Consider the following 26863-nt stretch of genomic DNA (forward strand, 5'->3'; position numbering starts at 1 on the left):
AATAAACAGAGAGTAGCAGCAACGTAAAAGAGGTGTCTGGGTATGCCTTGAAATAGCTGTTCAGGAGTCTTATGGCTTGGGGATAGAAGCTGTTAAGAAGCCTTTTGGACCAAGACTTGGTGCTCCGGTACCACTTGCCTTGCGGTAGCAGAGAGAACAGTCTATGACTAGGGTGGTCTATAGTATAGGTATGAGGTCTTGGAGGGCTAAATGTAATATTAATCTAATGCATTTACAAGGAGAAACACTTGGATCAAATGGGGAGCTGTTGTGTTTTTCAGCAAGCTTTACAGATCTTTGGACCAACAAGTAGTCCAAATTATTACTCCCTGTCAGTAACCTTCTCCAACCATAGATGTCAGGAATACATGCAGCCTAAAGTCGTTTAGGATTGCTTTATGACCCTCTGTCATAGAGATGGTATCAAACCTGCTGAGCTGTTCTTGAAACTAACATTTGATCCCATACAGTCGATGGTAAATTTAAAAGAAGTGTACCAAAGCAACAGATCATTTACAATCCCAATATGTCCATGTTCAGAAGTGCGTGTGTCAGAAATACATCCAGCTTCCACAGCAATGTATCTCAGGTCATTTGACATTGGTTTATTGGCAGATCTGCTGCCATTTGAGCTGTGCACCAGAGGATAGGACCATATATGAAACAGACTTATAACTGATATGGCCATTAAACGGACCAGTCAAATACCTGCTTCTTTTGGACAGCTTTATTTTTAGACTTTCAAATGTAAAAACAACAGAGATCGCAGAAAGACACAGTCAAGGACAATATATGTAAAGTCCATAACAGAGAACATCAATAAAACTGGGAATCCCACACCCTCCCTTCAGCTGCAGCTGTTGGAACACAAGTGTCTCTGGGAGAGCAGGGGACTCTTCCTAGCCAAGCCCACCAATCAACTTCACAAACAGTCGCTCTATTGTAAGACCGATTTGAAAAATAGAAAGTGTTCCTGTCTGCCTGTAAATTAGTTGAATAGAAGGTGTTGAATAGAAGGTGTTCAATAGAAGGTGTTCAATAGAAGGTGTTCAATAGAAGGTGTTCAATAGAAGGTGTTCAATAGAAGGTGTTCAATAGAAGGTGTTCAATAGAAGGTGTTGAATAGAAGGTGTTCAATAGAAGGTTGTCCAGTTTAACACCAGAACCGCTGGGCCTTCGAGGGAACCTTCCCCCATTCTGACTGCAACATTCTAGCAGTGTAATTAATACATTTCAGATATACTATCACAAAAATTATAATTTGGTTGTGTTTATGAAGGTAACGTTAGAATACGAAAAATATGTATTTTCAAATAACACAATAGCATTTTCATTAGTTTATGTTAGGCTACTGAGGGATATATGCAAAAGTAAAATTCAAATGTTCAATCTATTTTATTAGTTCAGTGCCTTTGTTACAACTATGAAAACATCAGTAGCCTAAACATGATTATAGGTGCTAAGTGAACTTCTTAAATAGTGAAAACCAGCACAAAAGCAATAACGGCATTATAATGAATATCAGTGTCCATATGACTGCAGTCAAAAATAGTCATCTATTTATATGTTGGACACCATGGCGAATTTGTCTGTTTCCAGACATCACGTTGTCGTTTCTTTGTCACCAAAACAGAGGTAACGCATGATCTCTCTGAAGCGATCCCATGCCATGGTTTCTCCAAAACAAAGGTATTCCATAAATGTCTGACCAGAAGCTGGTCACGCTCTTTCCTTCCGAATGCTCCACTGGACATAGAGGATTGAAATTATCATAAAGGATTTGAAAAACGCTTCCAGCTCATCAACAGACAGATCCCAGGCAGTGTCTCCTTGCTCATTGTGCGCCTCAGACGCAGTACCGGATGTGCTGTAGTAGAATATCCATGTCACTTAAAAATAAAATCAAGTCAAATCACATTTTATTTGTCACATGCGCCAAACACAACAGGTGAAGACCTTACAGTGAAATGCTTACTTACAGTTCAAGTCCTTAACTAACAATGCAGTTAAGAAAAATATGTGGGCTAGGGGGCAGTATTTTGACGTCTGGATGACAAGCATGCCCAAAGTAAACTACCTGTTACTCAGGCCCAGAAGCTAGGATATGCATATAATTGGTAGATTTGGATAGAAAATACTCTAAAGTTTGGCAGGCAAAAACCCAAGGACAAACCATCCAGAAAAAACATCAGCCCACCATTGATTCCAATGGCTGTCATTTTTAATATACATTTACATTTTAGTCATTTAGCAGACACTCTTATCCAGAGAAACTTACAGTAGTGAATGCATACATTTCATTTCATGCATTTTTTTTTTTTGTACTGGCCCCCTGTGGGAATCAAACCCACAACCCAGGTATTGCACACACCATGCTCTTCCAACTGAGCCACAGGGAAGACTAGGAAAACCTCCCAGATTGCAGTTCCTAGGGCTTCCACTAGATGTCAACAGTCTTTAGAAAGCGTTTCAGGCTTGTTTTTAGAAAAATTAGCTAGAAATTGTCATTTTTCTAAGTGGCTCCCATTTTGGCAGTAGTGTTTGTTACGCATTCTGGTGAATGCGAGTACTTTGTTGTTTATCTCCAGTAATGACAATAACGATTCTCCATCTTAAATTGTATTGTTTATTATGTATTAGGGTACCTGAGGTTTGACTTGTTTGGAGAAGTTTATTGGTAACGTTTGGGATTCATTTTGTAGGCATTTTGAAAGAGGGAAAGCGGTGGATTACTGAATGAAGCGCGCCAGCTAAACTGACTTTATCGAACAAAACGACCATTTGTGATGTAGCTGGTACCTTTTGGAGTGCCAACAGAAGAAGATCTTCAAAGGTAAGTGATTTATTTTATTGCTATTTCTGACTTCCGTGGTGCATCTGCCTGGTTGGAAAATGTTTTTAATGCTTTTGTGTGCTGGGCGCTGTCCTCAGATAATCGCATGGTGTGCTTTTGCCGTAAAGACTTTTTGAAATCTGACAAAGCAGCTGGATTAACAAGAAGTTACGCTTTTAACTGATGTATGACACTTGTATTTTAATGAATTCGCGCTCTGCAATTTCACCAGAAGTTATCAATCCACAAGAAGTTTTAAGAAAGTTAAAAAAAAATGAAATAGAAAATAGAACAATACCACATAATTAAAGAGCAACAATAAAATAACAGTAGCGAGGCTATATACAGCAGGTACCGGTGCAGAGTCAATGTGTCCCCTACACAGGTGAAAGCTGATGAGTGCGTTGCTGAGATGTAGGACCTGCTCTCATGTGTAGTCAGATGGCAGGATGGGTGGAGAACATGGAGAACATAATATTCCATCTGGGATATTGCCTTCAGAGTAACTTATGTAGATATTCTAAACAAAATTGTTTTGATAACTTTCAAGTGTAACAGTTTTATTTGGAATAAACCATCCTTCACATAATACTGTAGAATAAGGGTGTACCGAGTACTCCGACAAAACGGTATCTTAAAGGATATGGAGAATTTTCTTTTGTTATTATCCATAGTAATATAGAAAACTCTAAAAGGGGATGTCAAAAGAAAGATACAAAATAAAAGCCCTGCTGGTGGAACAAAATATTTGTGCAACAAAACATTTCAACCCCCCCCCCAAAAAAAAGTTACAAATGTAAAATGTATGTCAACAATCCTTCCTCCAAAGGACCCTTCTATGGATTAAATGTGGTGAAAATCCACAAAATAATGATTGTTTTTTTTGCTCTAGTTTCTTCAGGAATCATCCTAATAGCTTCTCTAATACAATAATGTGGCACACAGACTGACTTTCTAGATAGCCTTCCTTCTTCCAGTAGTTAATGCTTCCTCTTTCAGAACCTATTCATAGTCCACTTCCCTCTTCCTATTTACATGTAAAACTCTAAATCTGTTCAAAATCACAACATGGAAGTGACATCAGTGTGGAACCAATGTGTCTGATCAACTTTACCTCACACTCCATGGTCCTGGGCAGGACCTTTCTCTTTAGGTTATATAGGATCATGATTCCAGAGTCTCTTATTGGTTGCGTTGCATCAAGCAATAGTTGTGTGCCAAGTCAGATTGCTATATCATATGATATAGTTAACTGATCTGTTAATAAACATCAAATCCATGCGTTCTGAGATCTGGCATTCGTCTGCAATGTAGTCAGCATGGAGGGTGGCCATTGTGTTTAAGAACCACAGATGTCACAAACCTGCAACTAATGTAAGCTTACAGAGTGGGTAACTGCTCACTGCTCCAAAAACTGACTTCTGATACCATGTATCTGGTCTGTGTTGACTGACTGTTTGGCCTTCATTCCAACCTTTCCTGCCACTGTGGATTATATTTATAGCCTTCTCATAAAAGTGTGAAGCCTCCGCTATGCTGACAAAGCTATCTAGCATCTAACTCATTGCAATTTGAACCCTACATTAAAATGCTTTTTTCCTAAACGGGTCTGGACTTGTTATTGCTTGTGTAGCAGATGGGGATCTGTGAAACTCACTCCTCAGCCTGCAGCGTCTCCACTTGTGCTGCTGAATAGTTTGCTTTTTGGTGGCGTGACTGGCTAAGACACTTCAGGAGATAATGTGTTTGTGAGAGACTTCCTGGGTTTGAGCCTTGTTAGAGTGTGTTCGGAAAGTATTCAGACCCCTTGACTTTTTCCATATTTTGTTATGTCACAGCCTTAAATGGATTCAATTGTTTTTTTACTCCTCATCAATCTACACACATACCCCATAATGACACAGCAAAAACATGTTTTTAGAAATATTTGCACATTACAACAAAATCAAAAAATTGAAATATCACATTTACATAAGTATTCAGACCCTTTACTCAGTACTTTGTTGAAGCACCTTTGGCAGCGATTACAGCATCGAGTCTTCTTGGGTATGACACTACAAGCTTGGCACACCTGTATTCGGGGAGTTTCTCCAATTCTTCTCTGCAGATCCTCTCAAGCTCTGTCAGGTTGGATGGGGAGTGTTGCTGCACAGCTATTTTCAGGTCTCTCCAGAAATGCTTGATGGGGTTCAAGTCCCGGCTCTGGCTGGGCCACTCAAGGACATTCAGAGACTTGTACCGAAGCCACTCCTGCATTGTCTTGGCTGTGTGTTTCGGGTCATTGTCCTGTTGGAAGGTGAACTTTTGCCCCAGTCTGAGGTCCTGAGCGCTCTGGAGCAAGTTTTTATCAAGGATCTCTCTGTACTTTGCTCCTTTCATCTTTCCTTCGATCCTGACTATTTTACCAGTCTCTGCCACTGAAAAACATCCCCACAGCATGATGCTGTGATAAGGGAATTTATATGCTTAAAGATAATGATTAAAGAATGCCACCCTGAAACGTAACTATTAGTGATTATTAGTTTATGTAGCATGTATAATGAATAATTAAAGTACTAAACGTAAGTCAAATAAGGTTCGGTAGAGACATGTGAGGGGTTAGAAATGTGTGTGTGTGTGTGTGTGTGTGTGTGTGTGTGTGTGTGTGTGTGTGTGTGTGTGTGTGTGTGTGTGTGTGTGACTAAGATACCTAAGATACCTGTGTATGACCTGACCTTCCTAGAACTCTGAGAAACATACGATAGGACAGGGAGGGAGTCCTTTCAAGGTTCCTCCAATCTCGGGGGAATGGACCTGCCGGCTTGGTAGTGATAAACAGTGGATACAACTCACCTACTGTTCGTATGTATGTGCGTAGGATATCTACTGTTTGTTTGGAGGTATGTGCGTAAGTAGGGAGTGAGTTATAAAATGGATGTCTTTGTATTATGGACTTCAGAACGTTCTCGTGATTAAACTGTACGAACCTTTTGCATAAGCTGAGTCTTTGCCTAATTATTATTAAACCCAGGGTCTTACAAACCTCGGGATTGGTCAAAGCTTATTAATTGTTAGTTATTATCATTGGGATTGAAAATTCTCGTGACATGCTGCCACCACCATGCTTCACCGTAGGGGTGGTGCCAGGTTTCCTCCAGACGTGACGCTTGGCATTCAGGCCAAAGAGTTCAATCTTTGAATGTTGTTTCTCATGGACTGAGAGTCCTTTAGATGCCTTTTGGCAAACTCGAAGTGGTCTCCTTTTACTGAAGAGTGGCTTCCGTCTGGCCACTTTATCATAAAGGCCTGATTGGTGGAGTGCTGCAGAGATGGTTGTCCTTGAACTCTGGAGCTCTGTCAGTGTGAACATCGGGTTCTTTGTCACCTCTCTGAACAAGGCCCTTCTCCCCCGATTACTCAGTTTGGCCGTGTGGACAGCTCTAGGAAGAGTCCTGGTCGTTCCAAACTTTTTGCCTGTAAGAATGATGGAGGCCACTGTGTTCTTGGGGACCTTCAATGCTGCAGAAAGGGGGCCGAATACTTTCCGAATGCACTGTATGTGCCGAATCAGGAGGAAGCGTTGATCGCTAAGCAAGCAGCATGACGTCCTTTACACTTGGTTCAAGTGAACATTGACAGCACAATTAGTACAAATATTCTGTTGCACAAGTGAATGTTATTCCCACACACAGTCAGGAAGATGTTTCGGGAAGCTAAGAAATATCCAAGGGCCAAAGTTGGAGAATAACAACACCTGGTCGCATCTTCAGGTAACCAAGTCTCCAAATCTACAATTAGACGCCACTTCCACACCAATAGGCTCTTTGGAAGGGATCCCGTGTGGCACAGTGGTCTAATGCACTGCATCTTTTTTAAAAAGGGTTTCCAGAAACAATCCTTGTAGAGAGCATCCAACAAATGTAAATGCTGATGATCTTCATTTGCATAAAGGTCGTTAGTAAGGTTAAAAAAAGTATTTTAACAAATTAAATAAAATACCAGGACCTTTTAGGTGGTGGAGTTTTGAGTATTTTGAAAAATGTGTATTACTTGTTAAACAAAAATATCTTTCTCTGAGCAATTGTGTTATGAAGTAAGTAAAAAGAGTGGTAGGCAACAGTTATTCAGCACACTACTGTGATACACATCCCATCCCTAGGGGCCAGTGGAGGAGGGGCCAGTAATTCAACACACTACTGTGATACACATCCCATCCCTACGGGGCCAGTGGAGGAGGGGCCAGTAATTCAACACACTACTGTGATACACATCCCATCCCTAGGGGCCAGTGGAGGAGGGGCCAGTTATTCAGCACACTACTATGATACACACCCCATCCCTAGAGGCCAGTGGAGGAGGGGCCAGTAATTCAACACACTACTATGATACACACCCCATCCCTAGAGGCCAGTGGTGGCGGGGCCAATTATTCAACACACTACAATGATACACACCCCATCCCTAGGGGCCAGTGGTGGTGGGGCCAGTTATTCAACACACTACTATGATACACATCCAAGTGGAGGCGGGGCCAGTTATTCAACACACTACTATGATACACATCCCCTTCCTAGGGGCCAGTGGTAGCGGGGCCAGGCAAGGAAGCTCTGGTCTGCATTAGAGGTCTGTGGTATGCACAGCTGGGAGGGATTACTGAGCTAATCAGCTGAGCCATCTCCCACCAGCAGGGCTTTTATTTTGTATCATTCTTCAGACATCCCCTTTTAGAGTTTTCTGTATAATTATTTATTGTTTGTCACCAACTGAACATGAACGACCCTCTTGAGCTGGCCTGACCACGGAGTCACACCAGAGTCGGTAAGCAAATCCACTGTCCCCACACACACCCAACACAGTCCACACACTCATACTTTCATGTTCATGCACACACCTAGTCAGGTTCCAGAACAACAAGCCTTGGTCCCCTGGACAATGTGAGTATAGTAAAACACTAAGGTTGTTCAAATGGTTCCGTAACAATTACAATAAATAATAAAATGCTCCCATTATTTTTAGGGTTCAATATTTCTCAGTATTTCTATTATTTATTGTACAAATCTTTATGAAGGGTGCCAATAATTTAGAAGTTGACTGTACACTGAGTTACAAAACATTAAGAACACCTTAATATTGAGTTGCACCCCCTTTTTTGCCCTCACAACAGCCTCAATTTGTCAGGGCATGGACTCTACGAGGTGTAGAAAGCGTCCCACTGGAATGGCCCATGTTGACTCCAATGCTTCCCACAGTTGTGTCAAGTTGGCTGGATGTGTATTGGGCAGTGGACCATTCTTGATACACACAGGAAACTGTTGAGTGTGTAAACCCCCAGCAGCGTTGCAGTTCTTCACACAAACCAGTGCGCCTGGCACCTACTACCATACCCTGTTGAAAGGCACTTCAATATTTTGTCTTGCGCATTCACCCTCTGAATGGCACACATACACAATCCATGTCTCAATTGTCTCAAGGCTTAAAAATCCTTCTTTAACCTGTCTCCTCCCCTTCATCTACACCAATTGAAGTGGATTAAACAAGTGACATCAATAAGGGATTATAGCTTTCACCTGGTCAGTCTGTTGTGGATAGAGCAGGTGTTCCTAATGTTTTGTACACTCAATGTATATGTTATGTACTTACCATACTATCCGTATATTTTATTTACAACATGCATTAAGTGGCAAATATCAACACACTAGGCTCTTCCATACTGAGAAGCCATGATCTAATGAAGGCTATGGGGAACGTGCATCAAGATGGCAGAATAGAATAGATGTCACATCATTGTTTTTAAACTACAGTCTGTGACATGGTATAATGTGCCAATATTTTGAGTCTGAAAAGATGATTCTCTTCTTCAATAGTGTGCAGTGAATTCATACTAGATGAAAAGCCTCAATGAGTATGACATCCTGGCATTGTAAAATATACTTTTTATTATGTAACATGAATTACAAACAATCAATTCAATGCAATAAAGGTCATTCAGCCCTGAAGGGCAATCATTTCTGGCAGGCATAGGACACAGTTAAAAGGCAATAATCATACACTTAAGATAAACATTTTGAAAGATGTTCCATTGTGCTTCCTTCTACACACAAGTATCTACTGCGATGATCCCCTGCCTGTTTCCTGAAGAGCACACATACACACACACACACCACGGTAGTCCATAAATACTTCCTGCCAGCCAGCCCAGGGGAAGCCCTTGCTAAGTACAGCCATTGATCCCCAGTTTCCTAAAACACTCACACATGTTCTCTATAAATATGCTAGCCAACCAACTGTCAGGGAAAGCCCTCACTACATGATGACTCACAGACGGTCAGGGTGGAGAGGTTAGCTGTGGTTATTATTAACTGTTTGTTTAGGCAATGCTTTAGGTTCCTGCGATTCCCCAATGCTTCAGGCTCCTCCGATTCCCCAATGCTTCAGGCTCCTCCGATTCCTCAATGCTTTAGGCTCCTCCGATTACTCAATGCTTTAGGCTCCTCCGATTCCCCAATGCTTTAGGCTCCTCCAATTTCCCAATTCTTTAGGCTCCTCCAATTCCTCAATGCTTTAGGCTCCTCCCATTCCCCGCCAGGATCTCTTTCCGACACCTCCACTAACCTTAGCAGTGGCAGGCAAACGAAAGGACCCCTGTGTTTTCTAATCTTGGTGTTCAGCACCCTCTATTGGAGAAGAGTTATACTAAATGTTGTTTGGAGATTTGCAATAACTAGCAAGTCCCATGAGACGGGTCATGGTCATTAAGGCATGCAACAAAAACATATTCAAAACAATTTGCAGTGGAAAACAAAACATTAACCCTTTGCCTACAAATTCCGCAGCCCCGCGGAAATCTAACATAATTAAAAAAATTCCCCATCAAAATCCGTCAATTTAAACTAGATACTTTATGTGTTTCTGCATGGGCTATATGTCTCTTAATCCAACACATCCGCCATTATCGCCCTCCGCATCTGCTGTAAAAGGGGGCCGAGCTAGAGCGGTGTTTGTCCGACCATCAGACATCCAGGAAATCTGTAAAAAAAAAAAATCTTCATTATTTACCATTTAATTTCTATTGGGCACAAAATAATCTGAAACACAACCAAAACAAAGAGCAAATGCATCCAACACATTTGTAAACGTCGCAAGCTTGATGTAGTCATTGTGTGCAATGAATATGGGAACAAATACTAAACTTTTCATTACTTTAATACACATGTAAGTGAATTTGTCTAAATACTTTTGCTTCCCTAAGATGTCTAAACAGTTCACCAGATATGGATGAAAATACCCTCATATTAAAGTCATTATTTGATTTCAAATCTATACTCTATACTCCAAACGTTTGGAGTACAGAGTCAAAAGAAGAGAAAGTGCTCTAGCGCCCTGAAAAATCTGAATAAAAAATGATATAATGTAATGTAAAACAAAGTGCACTGGGCCTTTACTAGTCAGTCCTGTATTAGAGGACCGATATAGCTGTCTCTACCACGTGCCCCACCAACACTGTTGTTTCATTAAGTGAATGCACGACATATGCTGAAATGCATTATGTACATATATGCATGAATTGAATGTGAGATTGTGTTGGTTATTCAAATGCCTTTCTATTGGCTAAGCAGTCATTTCAAATTAAATATTTAATCCAATAATTTTTCTATATATTTTTTTAATACCTTAAAAGGGGTCTTAAAATTAAAATAGCTAAATCATTCCTGGTAGGATTACATTTACATTTTAGCAGACGCTCTTATCCAGAGCGACTTACAGTAGTGAATGCATACATTTCATACATTTTTTTGTACTGGCCCCCCGTGGGAATCGAACCCACAACCCTAGCGTTGCACACACCATGCTGGCGTTGCAAACACCATGCTCTACCAACTGAGCCACAGGGAAGGATCATCTTAAAACAATTGAATATGTTAGCATCGAACCCCCCTCCCCCGGCTTAGATAGGGCTTAGACTCTCTAGATCAGCGGTTCTTAAACTTTTTCAGCCTGGGACCCAAATTAGAAATGTTGTGTTTTCCTGGGACCCAAGCTTATGAAAACATGCAACTGTACGTAAACATCGGTTCATTTTATTGCCCTTATGCCAGCCTAAAACAAATGCAATAAAGACAAATAACAATGAAATTAAATATAAATAGCTATTCATGTTTATTTTTCCACATTATCAATACTGTCTAGGTTGGAACTGTTGCTGTTAAAATACAATAAATCATTTTAATTCTGAACTGGAATAAACTGATTGATCACATCAAACAGATGTAGAGCAGAAAACAAACACAAAGCCCTAATGAGAGGTGTGTGGCTGAAGCTTCAACAAGCAGGTCTATTCTGGACTCCGTTTCTGACAGTACAACACCGAGGTCATGCTCAGCATTGACACTGTTTCTGTACTTGTTTTTTTTTTAAGTATGCCAGAGTTTAGAACCCTGACTATGTGGTGCCAAACTGGATCAGAACATCTACTGCTTTCTCAGTCAGGCAGGATACCACTTCCTGCTGTAGATGAGCAACCCAGAACAGTGTGAGTGGGTTTTCCTCAAAAAGCATCTCGCTTCAATCAGTTTATTCCAGTTCAGAATACATTTATTTACTTGTATTTTAACAGAAATAGTTCCAACCTAGACTTGTTTTCTCCAATCATTTCTACAATAAGATGTACAGTAGGACTGATCATTTTTTCATCTTCATATGTACTGTTACTTAAGGTTGCACTGTCAGTAGTTAGCTAGCTTGCTTTGGCTAACTTTAGCTAGCTATTAGCTGTGTACAAGGGGATTGTTTGAAAGAGAAACACATCTACTTCTATGAGAGATGGTACTCCCTTATTTCTGCTGATCGTCATCTGTTATAAAATTATAACAATGCCTTGCTAGGTTGGAACTGTTGCTGTTAAAACCACAGCGCATTTTGAAAGAAATTCGTGCCCATTTTAAACGGCCTACTACTCAAACTCAGAAGCTAGGATATGCATATAATTAATACTTGTGGATAGAAAACACCCTAAAGTTTCTAAAACTGTTTGAATGGTGTCTGTGAGTATAACAGAACTCATATGGCAGTCAAAACCCCGAGACAGATCGAAACAGGAAGTGGAATTCTGAATTGCGGACTCAACTTCATCACGTTGCCTATTAATCACACTGTAAGCTATGGTTCATTGAACACTTCCTATTGCTTCCACTAGATGTCCCCAGTCTTTACAAAGTGATTTGAGTCTCCTACTGTGAAAACTGACAGAATGACACGCTGTGGAACGTGGTCACACGGAGAGGGCCATCACCATTATGACGCCGGCGCCCCTAGCTACCCTCCCCTTTCGAAACGTTTTGAAACACAATGCAATCATCCCCCTCGAATCTTATTGGAGCTCTAGTTGAAAAAGGCCCTAAAGATTTATGTTATACAACGTTTGACATGTTTGAACGAACCTAAATAAGAAAAAAATGCATTTTGTTGAAAGAGTAGCCCCGCGCACGTCGGAACTTTTGGTGCAGCCTTCAGAACGCGCTAACAACAACAAGCTAATGGAACATAAAGGATGAACTTTTTCTAACGAAAATACATTTGTTGTGGACCTGGGATTCCTGGAAGTGCCTAAGGATGAAGATAATCAAAGGTAAGGGATTATTGACAATAGTATACAAGACTAGATTTGATATGCGATTGTTCCAAGATGGCGCTGACCAGTATTGCTAGCCTATTGTTCTGAGTATCGCATCCCCTTTTATCGCAAAGTGTGATTACCCAGTAAAGTTATTTTTAAATCTGGAATTACAGGTGCTTTCAAGAGATATTCATCTATAAATCTTAGAATGACAATATTACATTTAAAAATGTTTTCGAATAGTAATTTAGTAAATTGTAGCGCTGTTTCATCGGATGCATTTGAGGGAAAATAGTTAGTCAACGTTACGCACCGATGTAAAATGCTGTTTTTATATATAAATATGAACTTTATCGAACAAAAGAATGCATGTATTGTGTAACATGATGTCCTAGGTGTGTCATCTGATGAAGATTGTCAAAGGTTAGTGCTGCATTTAGCTGTTTTTTGGTTATTTGTGATGCATGTGGTTGGTCGGAAAATGGCTATGTGGCTACTTTTACGCTATACTCCTCTAACATAATCTAATGTTTTGCTTTTGCTGTAAAGCCTTTTTGAAATCGGACAACGTGGTTCGATTCAGGAGAGGTGTATCTATAAAACGATATAATTTGAAAAAAAAATTGAAAAAAAAAATTATTACATTTTGTTATGCTAATGGCGCTAGGATTTTTCGCATACGGGACGGAGGCCGCACAGGGGCTAAGAAGCAAAATTCGTTTTTCCATCAAAGTAATAATTCTTGCAAGTTTAAGAATATGTCGCAAGACAAAAGATAAATTGCCCTTAAACTCTCCAGATCATTTTCTATCAATGGATGCCAATTTAACTTGTTTGGACTGCTATGATTAAACAATAAGGTCCTAGGAGGTGTGGTGTATGGCCAATATACCACGGTTAATGGCTGTTCTTAGGACATAGCCCTTAGCCGTGATATATTGGCCATATACCACAAAACCCTGAGGAGCCTTATTGCTATTATAAACCACCCAGTTTATAATTGTAATTGTAAACTGGGTGGGTGGAGCCCTGAATGCTGATTGGCTGACAGCTGTGGTATGTATACCACGGATATGACAAAACATTTATTTGTACTGCTCTAATTTTGTTGGTAACCAGTTTATAATAGCAATAAGGCACCTCAGGGGTTTGTGATATATGGCCAATATACCACTACAGGCTGTGTCCAGACACTGTGTTGCGTGGTGAGTAAGAACAGCCCTTAGGCTTGTTATATTGGCCATATACCACACCTCCTCTGGCCTTATTGCTTAAATAAATGTGCATAACTATAGATAAATCCAACAGGAGAGTTTGAGTGATGAAAGTTGGTCAGAGCATCTCAATCTCTGTGCAAGAAACACTTGGATGAAGTTTAAAAATGTTAGGTTATTTTCAAATGCCAGATGTTAAGACTACAAACCGTTATGAATGGCCTCTTTGCAAGATTGACTTATTTCAATTGGAATAGGCTAGGCATACTGACTAAAATCGGGGTTTCAAATTATAGTTCAACTTTGCCTTGGTTTCCTGAGATAGATGCAGGTAGCCTATAGCCCCTGAAAAGGCCAACATCTAATTTCAGGGAAAAGTCCACAATGAAACTGACATTAAATGTGGAGAAGAATACATTCGCGATAGAGCTGTGACCATGATCACAATTGATAACTTCCAATTTTTCCCCATAACAGAAGCACTTGAGGGAGTTCCATAACTTCCATTTCAAATGTCGACTCGCGCAGCGCTCCTGGCCCTAGAACTGAGCATGAGTAAAACCTTTCGCTTGATACGGTTATCCATAAGAAGTCAACATTTGAATGCAATTTACTTTAAACCACCTGTGAGCGAATTTATCTAATGAGTTATAGTGCGCCAAAAGTCATTCTCCAATGCTTTGTCGCTGTTATCAGTTCTAGCGCATTAATGTTATACGGAAAAGGGGTGTCTCCATAATGACCAATAGAAATAGCCCACCTACAAATGGTAAAAAGTTGTCACGATGTGCTGCCAGTGTTGACAACTTAGCGACGTTGTCGCTATATTTAGCGAGTATTCAGACTCCTCTAGCGACACATTTTCAAAAAATTAACTAGCGACAAATCTAGCGACTTTTTCTGGTGTTATTGGAGACTTTTGGAGACTCTGACGTGAAAGCACGTATCGTTCTTACTCTTCTCAACGAGCAGCGGGTGCTGCCGCCCTGCCGCCCACCCCACCCCGTCCCAAAGAACTCACAGGCGGCCCAGTCCTCGCGCAGCAGTCAAGAGCAGATGTTCACCCCTCCGAGTCCAGACTGCAAATGAATTGCGCATGCGGGAAGCCGCCGCTGGCTGATCCCGCCCTGGCTTACATTCAGGGCGGGATGTAAATGTAAAATGTTCTTTGTCTAAACTAAATCACCGCACAAAAATAAATCACTGCATTTGACTCACACAGCCTCAGTCACTTACTCACCTTGCCCACTGTGTGTGTGCCTCTCTGTGACATAAGCTAAACATCTAGCTGGCTAGCTCATCATGTCTCAGTCTAAACTGTACACTCAAAAATACAGAAAGGAGTGGGAATCAAACCCTGAATTCAAAGGCTGGTTGAAGCCGTTTACTGGAGATGATACACGGGCATATTGCCTGTATTGTTAGGCTGATTTCTACCCCAAACTTAGTGATGTAAAAAAAACACATGACAACTCAAAAACATACTCAAAAGGCAAAGCCTTATAACAGTTCCAACTAAAACTGTTATTTATGGTTAAAAAAATGTACTCTGCAAAAAAGGCTGAGGCCACCATGGCATTAGCTATCGCTGAACACTGTTCCATGCTGGCATGTGATCACATTGGAGAAGCATGTAGAGCTGCTTTCTCAGACTCCACTGCTGCTACCCACTTCAAAATGCACAGGACAAAGTGCACAGAAATGATTAATGGTGTTCTAGCACCATACTTTTTGAAAAAGTTGGTCGCAGATGTGGGTGACCGGCGTTTCAGCCTCCTCCTCGATGAGTCCACGGATGTAAGTGTTACTCACTTTTTGTCTCTCCCACGACTTTATTCCTCTCTCCTACAGCGTCCATCACAATAACATGCACATGGCGTCATTTTGCGACTTTTAGGGCAGCCAATAGCTACTTTCCTTACTGAGGAGTTGGCAACACTGTGCTGCTACTACTCCTTGACACAGCTGCAGTACTCTCTCAACGCCCCTCCTTCCCACTCACTCAGTAACAAACTGCTCAGTGCCTGATAGTCAGCAGCAGCAGGTTATAGTTAAATATATATTATTATTTTGTGTTTTTAAAGAGAATGCCATGGCGGGCGCGGTGCAATTTAGAAGTAGCCCCAAAACCCGCCACCAATACATTTTCACTCACGACATTGTTTTCAGAGTTGCCCAATTTCGTGAAAACCTCAAACATGGCAACCCTGGTCATGCTGTGGATGTTTGGTCAGGATGTGTCGTTTTAATTAGTTCGTTTTGAGTTACTCATTACTAAGCACACAAAACACATGGTGGGCGCTCGTCGTTATTTCTCAAAGTTTGTTTGAAACGAAGAAAGAGAAAAACATCGCTGTGTTTGCGTTTCATGGCGATTGATCTCAGTCAGAATTTAGGCAGCGGCGAGTGGGAATGACAAGTCATTAGCTGACAGCGTATCATCTGCTGCTGAAGACAGCGCTGCAGCGTTTGGGTCGCTGAGTGATCTTCAAGAAAACTGCAGAAAAAGAGATCTGGTAAACCGCGAAGAACACGGGCATCTCCCTCGAACTCGCTCAGCTGCCAAACTGACACCGCTGCTAAGCAGATAGCGCACTGAACAGAGAGCGCTGTTGCACTTGGCCAAAACAATTCCAGGAGTTCATGAAATAATTATACATTTAATCTAACACGTCGCGACCCATACTTTAAGAAAGGCTGCTCTAGACTAGAGGGTTAATAGTTAGCCCTTGGAAATCCAATCTTTACAGCCCTGAACAATGAATATGCTCTTGGTATGTTTTTCATTTTATCCAAAGCCTTAGAAACGGTTGATCATGAAACATTACTTTATAAATTATTACGCTTTTCATGATTATACATGTAATTGTTGATATAGTTATGTTTATGGTAGAGAACAATGTGTTTATGCAAACGGCTGTGCATCAAGATATCCTGTGGTTTGCCACAACGTTCGATAATTGGACCTTTACATTTATAATTAGTAGGTTTTGTTATGTTTTAACAAACCTTTTTTATTTTTGTACTTATGTTTTGTATATAGTTTTTGTGGTGTGGTTTCATATCAGCCCTTGGGCTTCCAGCCACACCTGCACACCGTTTTTTTATTTTTTATTTTTTTTTACAAATTATTATTTTACTTGTTTTCTTTGGTGCAAATAAATAAATATAATATCTACAAAATCTTGTAACATAATGTAAAAATGTTGAAAACATTTGTACAGCTAAATCATTTCTGTATAAAACTATAATCTTGATGTACCTTTTTGACCAGAGATCTGCTAATTAATCCTCAATCTGCGGACTTTATCCCATCCCCATAATGTTTCTGATTGCTTGCCAGATGATGTCATGAAAATGGTATACTGCTATTTGTTTTAAATAGCCTTTATCTGGTTGTAATCTGGTTTGTTGAAATATAAACATCTAGAAAACCAGTTAACAACTAGAAACAGGCTTCACTAAGCCAAATGTTGCCTTCTGGGGTATTATTCAGTCAGTGACAATGTGTCTCTCGCTCTTTTTCTCTCTACAAACAAGCAAATGATTAAAATATGCTTCAGATAAAAACTGAGATGACTGTGTTAAAAGATAAATACAGTAGCTCTACTATTCAAATCAATATCACGTGGTCTAAAGCACTGCATCGCAGTGCTAACTGTGCCACTAGAGATTCTAGATCCGAGTCCAGGCTCTGTCGCAGCTGGCCCCGACGGGGGAGACCCATGTGGCGGCGCACAATTGGCCCAGTGTCGTCCGGGTTAGTGGAGGGTTTGGCCGGAAGGGATGTCCTTGTCCCATCGCGCACTAGTGACTCCTGTGGCGGGCCGGGCGCAGTGCAGGCTGACACGGTTGCTAGGTGCACAGTGTTTCCTCCGACACATTGGTGCGACTGGTTTCCGGGTTAAGTGGGCATTGTGTCAAGAAGCAGTGCGGAGGGTTGGGTTGTGTTTTGGAGGACGCACCGATCTCGACCTTCGCCTCACCTGAGTCTGTACTGGAGTTGCAGCGATTAGACAAGACTGTAACTACCAATTGGATACCACGAAAAAGGGCTAAAAGTAACAACAACAAAAAAATTAAAAAAGATCAAAAAACAAATATACAAAAAAAAATATATATATATACACAATTTCACAATCTAACAATTCAGTTCTAATTTGCTAATTGTTGGCTACTGTCCGTTCGTTTTTTTATAATTATAATGTTTCAGTAAGATTTGAATGAAGAAAGCTAAACTGAGAGCAGCGCCATCTTCCTTTCGATCCTACCAGTATTGTAACCTGCTGCAACGACACTCTTGCGAACGTTCTCTTTGCGTGGTGTTCTGGGAAACGAGTGTTGCATCTTGGACCGTTGTAGGAACGATACATTGTTAAAACACTTGCAAGCCTTAGTTCCATCATTATCGGAAACTGGGTCCAGGGCCAATATCCACAAAGTGTCTCAGAGTATGAGTGCTGATCTAGGATCTGTCCATGCAATCTTATTCATTATGATCTAAAAGTCTGGTCCCAGTACTGTAACTGTAGAGGAGTCTGGTCTCAGTAGTGGAGCTGTAGAGGAGTCTGGTCTCAGTAGTGGAGCTGTAGAGGAGTCTGGTCTCAGTAGTGGAGCTGTAGAGGAGTCTGGTCTCAGTAGTGGAGCTGTAGAGGAGTCTGGTCTCAGTAGTGGAGCTGTAGAGGAGTCTGGTCGGTCTCAGTAGTGGAGCTGTAGAGGAGTCTGGTCTCAGTAGTGGAGCTGTAGAGGAGTCTGGTCTCAGTAGTGGAGCTGTAGAGGAGTCTGGTCTCAGTGCTGTAACTGTAGAGGAGTCTGGTCTCAGTAGTGGAGCTGTAGAGGAGTATGGTCTCAGTAGTGGAGCTGTAGAGGAGTCTGGTCTCAGTACTGTAACTGTAGAGGAGTCTGGTCTCAGTACTGTAACTAGAGGAGTCTGGTCTCAGTAGTGGAGCTGTAGAGGAGTCTGGTCTCAGTAGTGGAGCTGTAGAGGAGTCTGGTCTCAGTAGTGGAGCTGTAGAGGAGTCTGGTCTCAGTACTGTAACTGTAGAGGAGTCTGGTCTCAGTAGTGGAGCTGTAGAGGAGTCTGGTCTCAGTAGTGGAGCTGTAGAGGAGTCTGGTCTCAGTAGTGGAGCTGTAGAGGAGTCTGGTCTCAGTACTGTAACTGTAGAGGAGTCTGGTCTCAGTACTGTAACTAGAGGAGTCTGGTCTCAGTAGTGGAGCTGTAGAGGAGTCTGGTCTCAGTAGTGGAGCTGTAGAGGAGTCTGGTCTCAGTAGTGGAGCTGTAGAGGAGTCTGGTCTCAGTAGTGGAGCTGTAGAGGAGTCTGGTCTCAGTACTGTAACTGTAGAGGAGTCTGGTCTCAGTAGTGGAGCTGTAGAGGAGTCTGGTCTCAGTAGTGGAGCTGTAGAGGAGTCTGGTCTCAGTAGTGGAGCTGTAGAGGAGTCTGGTCTCAGTAGTGGAGCTGTAGAGGAGTCTGGTCTCAGTAGTGGAGCTGTAGAGGAGTCTGGTCTCAGTAGTGGAGCTGTAGAGGAGTCTGGTCTCAGTACTGTAACTGTAGAGGAGTCTGGTCTCAGTAGTGGAGCTGTAGAGGAGTCTGGTCTCAGTAGTGGAGCTGTAGAGGAGTCTGGTCTCAGTACTGGAGCTGTAGAGGAGTCTGGTCTCAGTAGTGGAGCAGTAGAGGAGTCTGGTCTCAGTCTAGTACTGGATGCTGTAGAGGAGTCTGGTCTCAGTCTAGTACTGGATGCTGTAGAGGAGTCTGGTCTCAGTAGTGGAGCTGTAGAGGAGTCTGGTCTCAGTGCTGTAACTGTAGGAGTCTGGTCTCAGTAGTGGAGCTGTAGAGGAGTCTGGTCTCTGTAGTGGAGCTGTAGAGGAGTCTGGTCTCAGTCTAGTACTGGATGCTGTAGAGGAGTCTGGTCTCAGTCTAGTACTGGATGCTGTAGAGGAGTCTGGTCTCAGTCTAGTACTGGATGCTGTAGAGGAGTCTGGTCTCAGTCTAGTACTGGATGCTGTAGAGGAGTCTGGTCTCAGTAGTGGAGCTGTAGAGGAGTCTGGTCTCAGTAGTGGAGCTGTAGAGGAGTCTGGTCTCAGTGCTGTAACTGTAGAGGAGTCTGGTCTCAGTAGTGGAGCTGTAGAGGAGTCTGGTCTCAGTAGTGGAGCTGTAGAGGAGTCTGGTCTCAGTGCTGTAACTGTAGAGGAGTCTGGTCTCAGTAGTGGAGCTGTAGAGGAGTCTGGTCTCAGTAGTGGAGCTGTAGAGGAGTCTGGTCTCAGTAGTGGAGCTGTAGAGGAGTCTGGTCTCAGTAGTGGAGCTGTAGAGGAGTCTGGTCTCAGTAGTGGAGCTGTAGAGGAGTCTGGTCTCAGTGCTGTAACTGTAGAGGAGTCTGGTCTCAGTAGTGGAGCTGTAGAGGAGTCTGGTCTCAGAAGTGGAGCTGTAGAGGAGTCTGGTCTCAGTAGTGGAGCTGTAGAGGAGTCTGGTCTCAGTAGTGGAGCTGTAGAGGAGTCTGGTCTCAGTAGTGGAGCTGTAGAGGAGTCTGGTCTCAGTAGTGGAGCTGTAGAGGAGTCTGGTCTCAGTAGTTGGAGCTGTAGAGGAGTCTGGTCTCAGTAGTGGAGCTGTAGAGGAGTCTGGTCTCAGTGCTGTAACTGTAGGAGTCTGGTCTCAGTAGTGGAGCTGTAGAGGAGTCTGGTCTCAGTAGTGGAGCTGTAGAGGAGTCTGGTCTCTGTAGTGGAGCTGTAGAGGAGTCTGGTCTCAGTAGTGGAGCAGTAGAGGAGTCTGGTCTCAGTCTAGTACTGGATGCTGTAGAGGAGTCTGGTCTCAGTAGTGGAGCTGTAGAGGAGTCTGGTCTCAGTAGTGGAGCAGTAGAGGAGTCTGGTCTCAGTCTAGTACAGGATGCTGTAGACCCAGCAAACCGGGAACTTTCCCAGGACATTAGCTAATATTCCCATTAAGTTCTAATAAAGGGTTAATCTAACATTAGGATGATAACATCCCAAAAACATCCAAATCCTGTTGTTGATAACACATGTTTTAAATGAAATAACATTACCTAAAATGTTGTGCACAACATCTGTAACAAACACCAACTTCAAATCAAAGTTTATTTGTCACGTACGCTGAATACAACAGGTGTAGACCTTACAGTGAAATGCTTACTTACAGGCTCTAACCGATAGTGCAAAAAAAAAATGTGTGTGTGTGTGTTTGTGTGTGTGTAGGTAGGTAAGTAAGTAAAGAAATAAAAACAACAGTAGAAAGACATTTCAAAATAAGTGTAGCAAGGCTATATACAGACACCGGTTAGTCAGGCTGATTGAGGTAGTATGTACATGTAGGTATGGTTAAAGTGACTATGCATATATGATGAACAGAGAGTAGCAGTAGCGTAAAAGAGGGGTTGGCGGGTGGTGGGTGGGACACAATGCAGATAGCCCGGTTAGCCAATGTGCGGGAGCACTGGTTGGTTGGGCCAATTGAGGTAGTATGTACATGAATGTATAGTTAAAGTGACTATGCATATAAGATAAACAGAGAGTAGCAGCAATGTAAAAGAGGGGTTGGGGGGGCACACAATGCAAATAGTCCGGGTAACCATTTGGTTACCTGTTCAGGAGTCTTATGGCTTGGGGGTAAAAACTGTTGAGAAGCCTTTTTGTCCTAGACTTGGCCGTCCGGTACCGCTTACCATGCGGTAGTAGAGAGAACAGTCTATGACTGGGGTGGCTGGGGTCTTTGACAATTTTTAGGGCCTTCCTCTGACACCGCCTGGTGTAGAGGTCCTCGATGGCAGGCAGCTTTGACCCAGTGATGTACTGGGCCGTACGCACTACACTCTGAAGTGCCTTGCGGTCGGAGGCCGAGCAATTACCGTACCAGGCAGTGATGCAACCGGTCAGGATGCTCTCGATGTTGCAGCTGTAGAACCTTTTGAGGATCTCAGGACCCATGCCAAATCTTTTTAGTTTCCTGAGGGGAAATAGGCTTTGTCGTGCCCTCTTCATGACTGTCTTGGTGTGTTTGGACCATTCTAGTTTGTTGTTGATGTGGACACCAAGGACCTTGAAGCTCTCAACCTGCTCCACTACAGCCCCGTCGATGAGAATGGGGGCGTGCTCGGTGCTCCTTTTCCTGTAGTCCACAATCATCTCCTTAGTCTTTGTTACGTTGAGGGATAGGTTGTTATTCTGGCACCACCCAAGTTCTCATTAGGTTCAAGTATTGTAATAACACAATGTATTAGTAATGTTTTCCCAGCAAACCAAAATTGGATCTGTGAAAGTCCCCAGAACATTTGTTAGGTTGTGGAAAATGTTCTAATAACGCAAAAACTGTCCAGTCATGCTGATTATACAATGTTTGTATCAAACATTCGCCTGATGTTGCAAGAATATTCCCAGAACACATAAGGTCTGTTCTTTAAATGTTCCCAGAATGTTTCATTAGGTTGTGGGAACAGTCTGGTGGGAACATTGTGGGGACATCACAAAATATATATTCCCAAAACACAAAAACTGCCCAGTTGTGTGGATGATTCTACAATGTTTATTTTAGGGTGCAAAAAACATTCACCTGATGTTACAACAACGTTCCCAGAACGCATTTCGTCTGCTCTTTAAAAGGTTCCCAGAATGTTTCTTTAGGTCAGGGGTACTCAATTATTACCCTACGAGGTCCGGAGCCAGTTTTCTGTTCTACCTGATAATTAATTGCACACACTTGGTGTCCCTGGTCTAAATCAACCTGATTAGAGGGGAACAATGAAAAAAAGCAGTGGAACTGGCTTTGAGGTCCAAAGTTGAGTTGAAGGGCTCTAAGTTGTGGGAACATTGTGTGGATATGACAAGAAATGTGTTCCCAAAATATTACGCAACATCCCAAGAACGTCCTAAAAACATAATCGGGTATGTCCCCGGGACAAACTGGGAACTAAACAAAACCTTCAGGGGACCATGACACATCATGTTGGCGATTGAGAGTCTGAATGACTCACTACTGTAGTGGCTCTGGATAAGAGCGTCTGCTAAATGACTAACATGTACACACCTTTCAAAAGTTTAGGGTCACTTAGAAATTCCCTTGTTTTTGAAAGAAAAGCAATTTTTTCGTCCATTAAAATAACATCAAATTGATCAGAAATACAGTGTAGACGTTGTTAATGTTGTAAATGACTATTGTAGCTGGAAACGGCAGATTTTTTATGGAATATCTACACAGGCGTACAGAGGCCTATTATCAGCAACCACCACTCCTGTGTTCCAATGGCACGTTGTGTTAGCTAATCCAAGGTTATCATTAAAAAAAGGCTAATTGATCATTAGAAAACCCTTTTGCAATTATGTTAGCACAGCTGAAAACTGTTGTGCTGATTAAAGAAGCAATAAAACTGACCTTCTTTAGACTAGTTGAGTATCTGGAGCATCAGCATTTGTGGGTTCAATTACCATCTCAAAATGGCCAGAAACAAATAACTTTCTTCTGAAACTTGTCAGTCTATTCTTGTTCTGAGAAATTAAGGCTATTCCATGCGAGAAATTGCAAAGAAACTGAAGATCTCGTACAACGCTATCCCTTCACAGAACAACGCAAACTGGCTCTAAACAGACTAGAAAGAGGAGTGGGAGTCCCCGGTGCACAAATGAGCAAGAGGACAAGTATTTTAGTGTCTAGTTTGAGAAACAGACGCCTCACAAGTCCTCAACTGGCAGCTTCATAAAATAGTACCTGGATTTGAGAACAAATGTTGTATACAGTTAAAGTCGGAAGTTTACATACACCTTAGCCAAGTACATTTTAACTCAGTTTTTCACAATTCCTGACATGTAATCCTAGTAAAAATTTCCTGTCTTAGGTCAGTTAGGATCACAGCTTTATTTTAAGAATGTGAAATGTCAGAATAATAGTACAGAGAATGATTTATTTCAGCTTTGATTTCTTTCATCACATTCCCAGTGGGTCAGAAGTCTACATACACTCAATTAGTATTTGGTAGCATTGACTTTAAATTGTTTAACTTGGGTCAAACGTCCCTTCCTCTTGACAGAGCTGGTGTTACTGAGTCAGGTTTGTAGGCTTCCTTGCTCGCACACACTTTTTCAGTTCTGCCCACAAATTGTCTATAGGATTGAGTTCAGGGCTTTGTGATGGCCACTCCAATACCTTGACTTTGTTGTCCTTAAGCCATTTTGTATGCTTGGGGTCACTGTCCATTTGGAAGACCCATTTGCGACCAAGCTTTAACTTCCTGACTGATGTCTTGATGTTGCTTCAATATATCCACATCATTTTCCTCCCTCATGATGCCATCTATTTTGTGAAGTGCACCAGTCCCTCCTGCAGCAAAGCACCCCCACAACATGATGCTGCCACCCCCGTGCTTCACGGTTGGGACAGTGTTCTTCAGCATGCAAGCCTCCCCCTTTTTCCTCCAAACATAACAATGGTTATGATGGCCAAAAAGTTATATTTTGGTTTCATCAGACCAGAGGGCATTTATCCAAAAAGTACGATCTTTTTCCCCATGTGCAGTTGCAAACCATAGTCTGGCTTTTTTATGGTGGTTTTGGAGCAGAGACTTCTTCCTTGCTGAGCGTCCATTCAGGTTATGTCGATATAGGACTCGTTTTACTGTGGATATAGATACTTTTGTCCCTGTTTCCTCCAGCATCTTCACAAGGTCCTTTGCTGTTGTTCTGGGATTGATTTGCACTTTTTGCACCAAAGTACATTAATCTCCTTCCTGAGCGGTATGACGGCTGTGTGGTCCCATGGTGTTTATACTTGCGTACTATTGTTTGTACAGATGAACATGGTACCTTCAGGCGTTTGGAAATTGCTCCCAAGGATGAACCAGACTTGTGGAGGTCTACACATTTTTTTCTGAGGTCTTGGCTGATTTCTTTTGATTTTCCCACGATGTCAAGCAAAGAGGCACTGAGTTTGAAGGTAGGCCTTGAAATACATCCACTGGCACACCTCCAATTGACTCAAATGATGTCAATTAGCCTATCAGAAGCTTCTAAAGCCATGACATCGTTTTCTGGAATTTTCCAAGCTGTTAAAAGGCATAGTCAACTTAGTGTATGTATACTTCTGACCCACTGGAATTGTGATACAGTGAATTATAAGTGAAATAATCTGTCTGTAAACAATTGTTGGAAAAATTACTTGTGTCATGCACAAAGTAGATGTCCTAACTGACTTGCCAAAACTATAGTTTGTTAACAAGAAATTTGTGAGGTGGTTAAAAAACGAGTTTTAATGAATTCCAACCTAAGTGTATGTAAACTTCCGACTTCAACTGTATATAGGCAACAGTACAGAATGTCATCTTTTATTTGAGGGTATTTTCATACATATCTGTTTTACCGTTTAGAAATGAAAGCACTTTATGTATCTAGTCCCCCCATTTGAATGTATAAGTATTTGGACCAATTCACTTATTTAGTCAAAAGCACGCAAAGACCACATCACCCTTTTGACTCTACAACTTGTTGGATGCATTTTCAGTTTGTTTTGGTTTGTTTTTTCAGATTATATTGTGCCCAATAGAAAGGAATTGTATATAATTAGTGTCATTTTGAAGTAGCTTTTATTGTAAATAATTATAGAATATGTTTTTAAACACTACTAAAGAGGGTTAAACCAAGGCCTTATACCTTTTAGAGGGTTAATAAATGATGTTATGATAAACCATAAGGCCTCCTCTTCAGGAGACTGTGCGTGTGTTAAAACCTGTATTCAGACTCCTCCTGTCTGGATCCCACCGTGGTTATCTGGTTTTCTGAGAACACAAGGATGCCACAGACCTGATGAAACCAGCCCCCGTCAGAAGATGCTTACACTCGTTCACCTTGTCATGACCCTATTTCCTTTGATGAAAGGTCACGTTTCGGTCAAACCCACTTCTGAGTTTTTACTTGCTGATAAGATGGTTTCTGCTGTCAGTGGGAGGTTAGATTTATTAAAATGTTGTTGCCAGGGAAAGTTGCGTAAGGGGATTGAGGAGGCTAAATGAGTTTCAGGATGTCTTAGTTTCTCCCCAAAATGCAAAATGTCTATCATATACTATTATATTGTACTCTGTACCAACTTCTGCCTACAAAGGAGTATTTTTTTTAACACTTAAACAACAAGTCTGTGTTTCCTTTCCATTACTAATGTATGTTTGATAATTATATAGACCTGATCATCTGTTGAAGAAACTGACCAACACTACTATAATGATATGATCAAAATATTTTTTTTCCTTTACGGTGTGAGAGAGAATTGTTGTGCATCACATTTTTACAAACAGGTAAAGGCGGTAAAGCAAAGAGCAGTATACAATTTCCAAGACATCATCTGGCAAACAATCAGAAACATTGTGGGATAAAGTCAGCAGGATGAGGATTAATTAGCAGTTCTCTTGTCAAAAAAGGTAAATCAGGATTATAGTTTTGTCCAAACATTATTTAACTGTACAAATATTTCCATGATGTTACAAGATTTGCAGATGTTTTTGTTTTCCAGTGCAAAATGTCTTAATGAACATGACCCACCTCATGGGCCTTTCTATTTATATTAAATGTCCAAACATCATGTAGTATAACTACTCTCCAATAGAGGGCGCTAAACACCAAGGTTAGAAGAGGCAACGCAAGGGTGCTTTTTTTGCCTGCCACTGCAAAGGTTAGTGGAGGTGCCTGAAAGAGATCCTGGAAGGGAATCGGAGGAGACATTTGGGAGCATTTGGGATTTGGAGGAGCCTAAAGCATTTGGGATTCGGAAAAGCATAAAGCATTGGGGAATCGGAGGAGCTTAAAGCATTGGGGAATCGGAGGAGCCTAAAGCATTGGGGAATCGGAGGAGCCTAAATCATTGGGGAATTGGAGGAGCCTAAATCATTGGGGAATTGAAGGAGCCTAAAGCATTGGGGATTCGGAGGAGCCTAAATCCTTGTCAAAACAAACCGTTAATAATAACCACAGTTAACCTCTCCACCCTGACTGTTGTTAAGTTGGCATGCAGTGAGGGCTTTCCCTGACAGTTGTTTGGCTAGCTTAAATAGACAATGTGTGTGAGAGTTTTAGGAAAGGTGTGATCACGGCAGAGGTCAGCAAGGGCTTCCCCTGGGCTGGCAGGGAGTATTTATGGACTACAGTGTGTGTGTGCACGCGCTTTAGGAAACAGGCAGGGGATCGCTGCAGTAGATACTTGTGTATGTAGAAGGAAACACAATGGAACATTTTTCAAAATGTGG

The 26863-nt window shown here is 41.8% G+C and overlaps 1 long non-coding RNA gene across 1 annotated transcript; it reads right to left on the minus strand.

Moving 5' to 3' along the window:
- Positions 1–8725: 8725 nt before the first annotated feature.
- On the minus strand, positions 8726–14709 carry LOC115147716 (uncharacterized). Its single transcript, XR_003866464.1, has 2 exons — positions 14661–14709; positions 8726–9838 (listed from the first exon to the last, which is right to left on the minus strand). It is a non-coding gene; the product is annotated as an uncharacterized LOC115147716 (long non-coding RNA).
- Positions 14710–26863: the final 12154 nt, after the last annotated feature.

The sequence above is a fragment of the Salmo trutta genome, chromosome 14 (assembly GCF_901001165.1).
Source record: "Salmo trutta chromosome 14, fSalTru1.1, whole genome shotgun sequence".
Lineage (NCBI taxonomy): Eukaryota > Metazoa > Chordata > Actinopteri > Salmoniformes > Salmonidae > Salmo > Salmo trutta.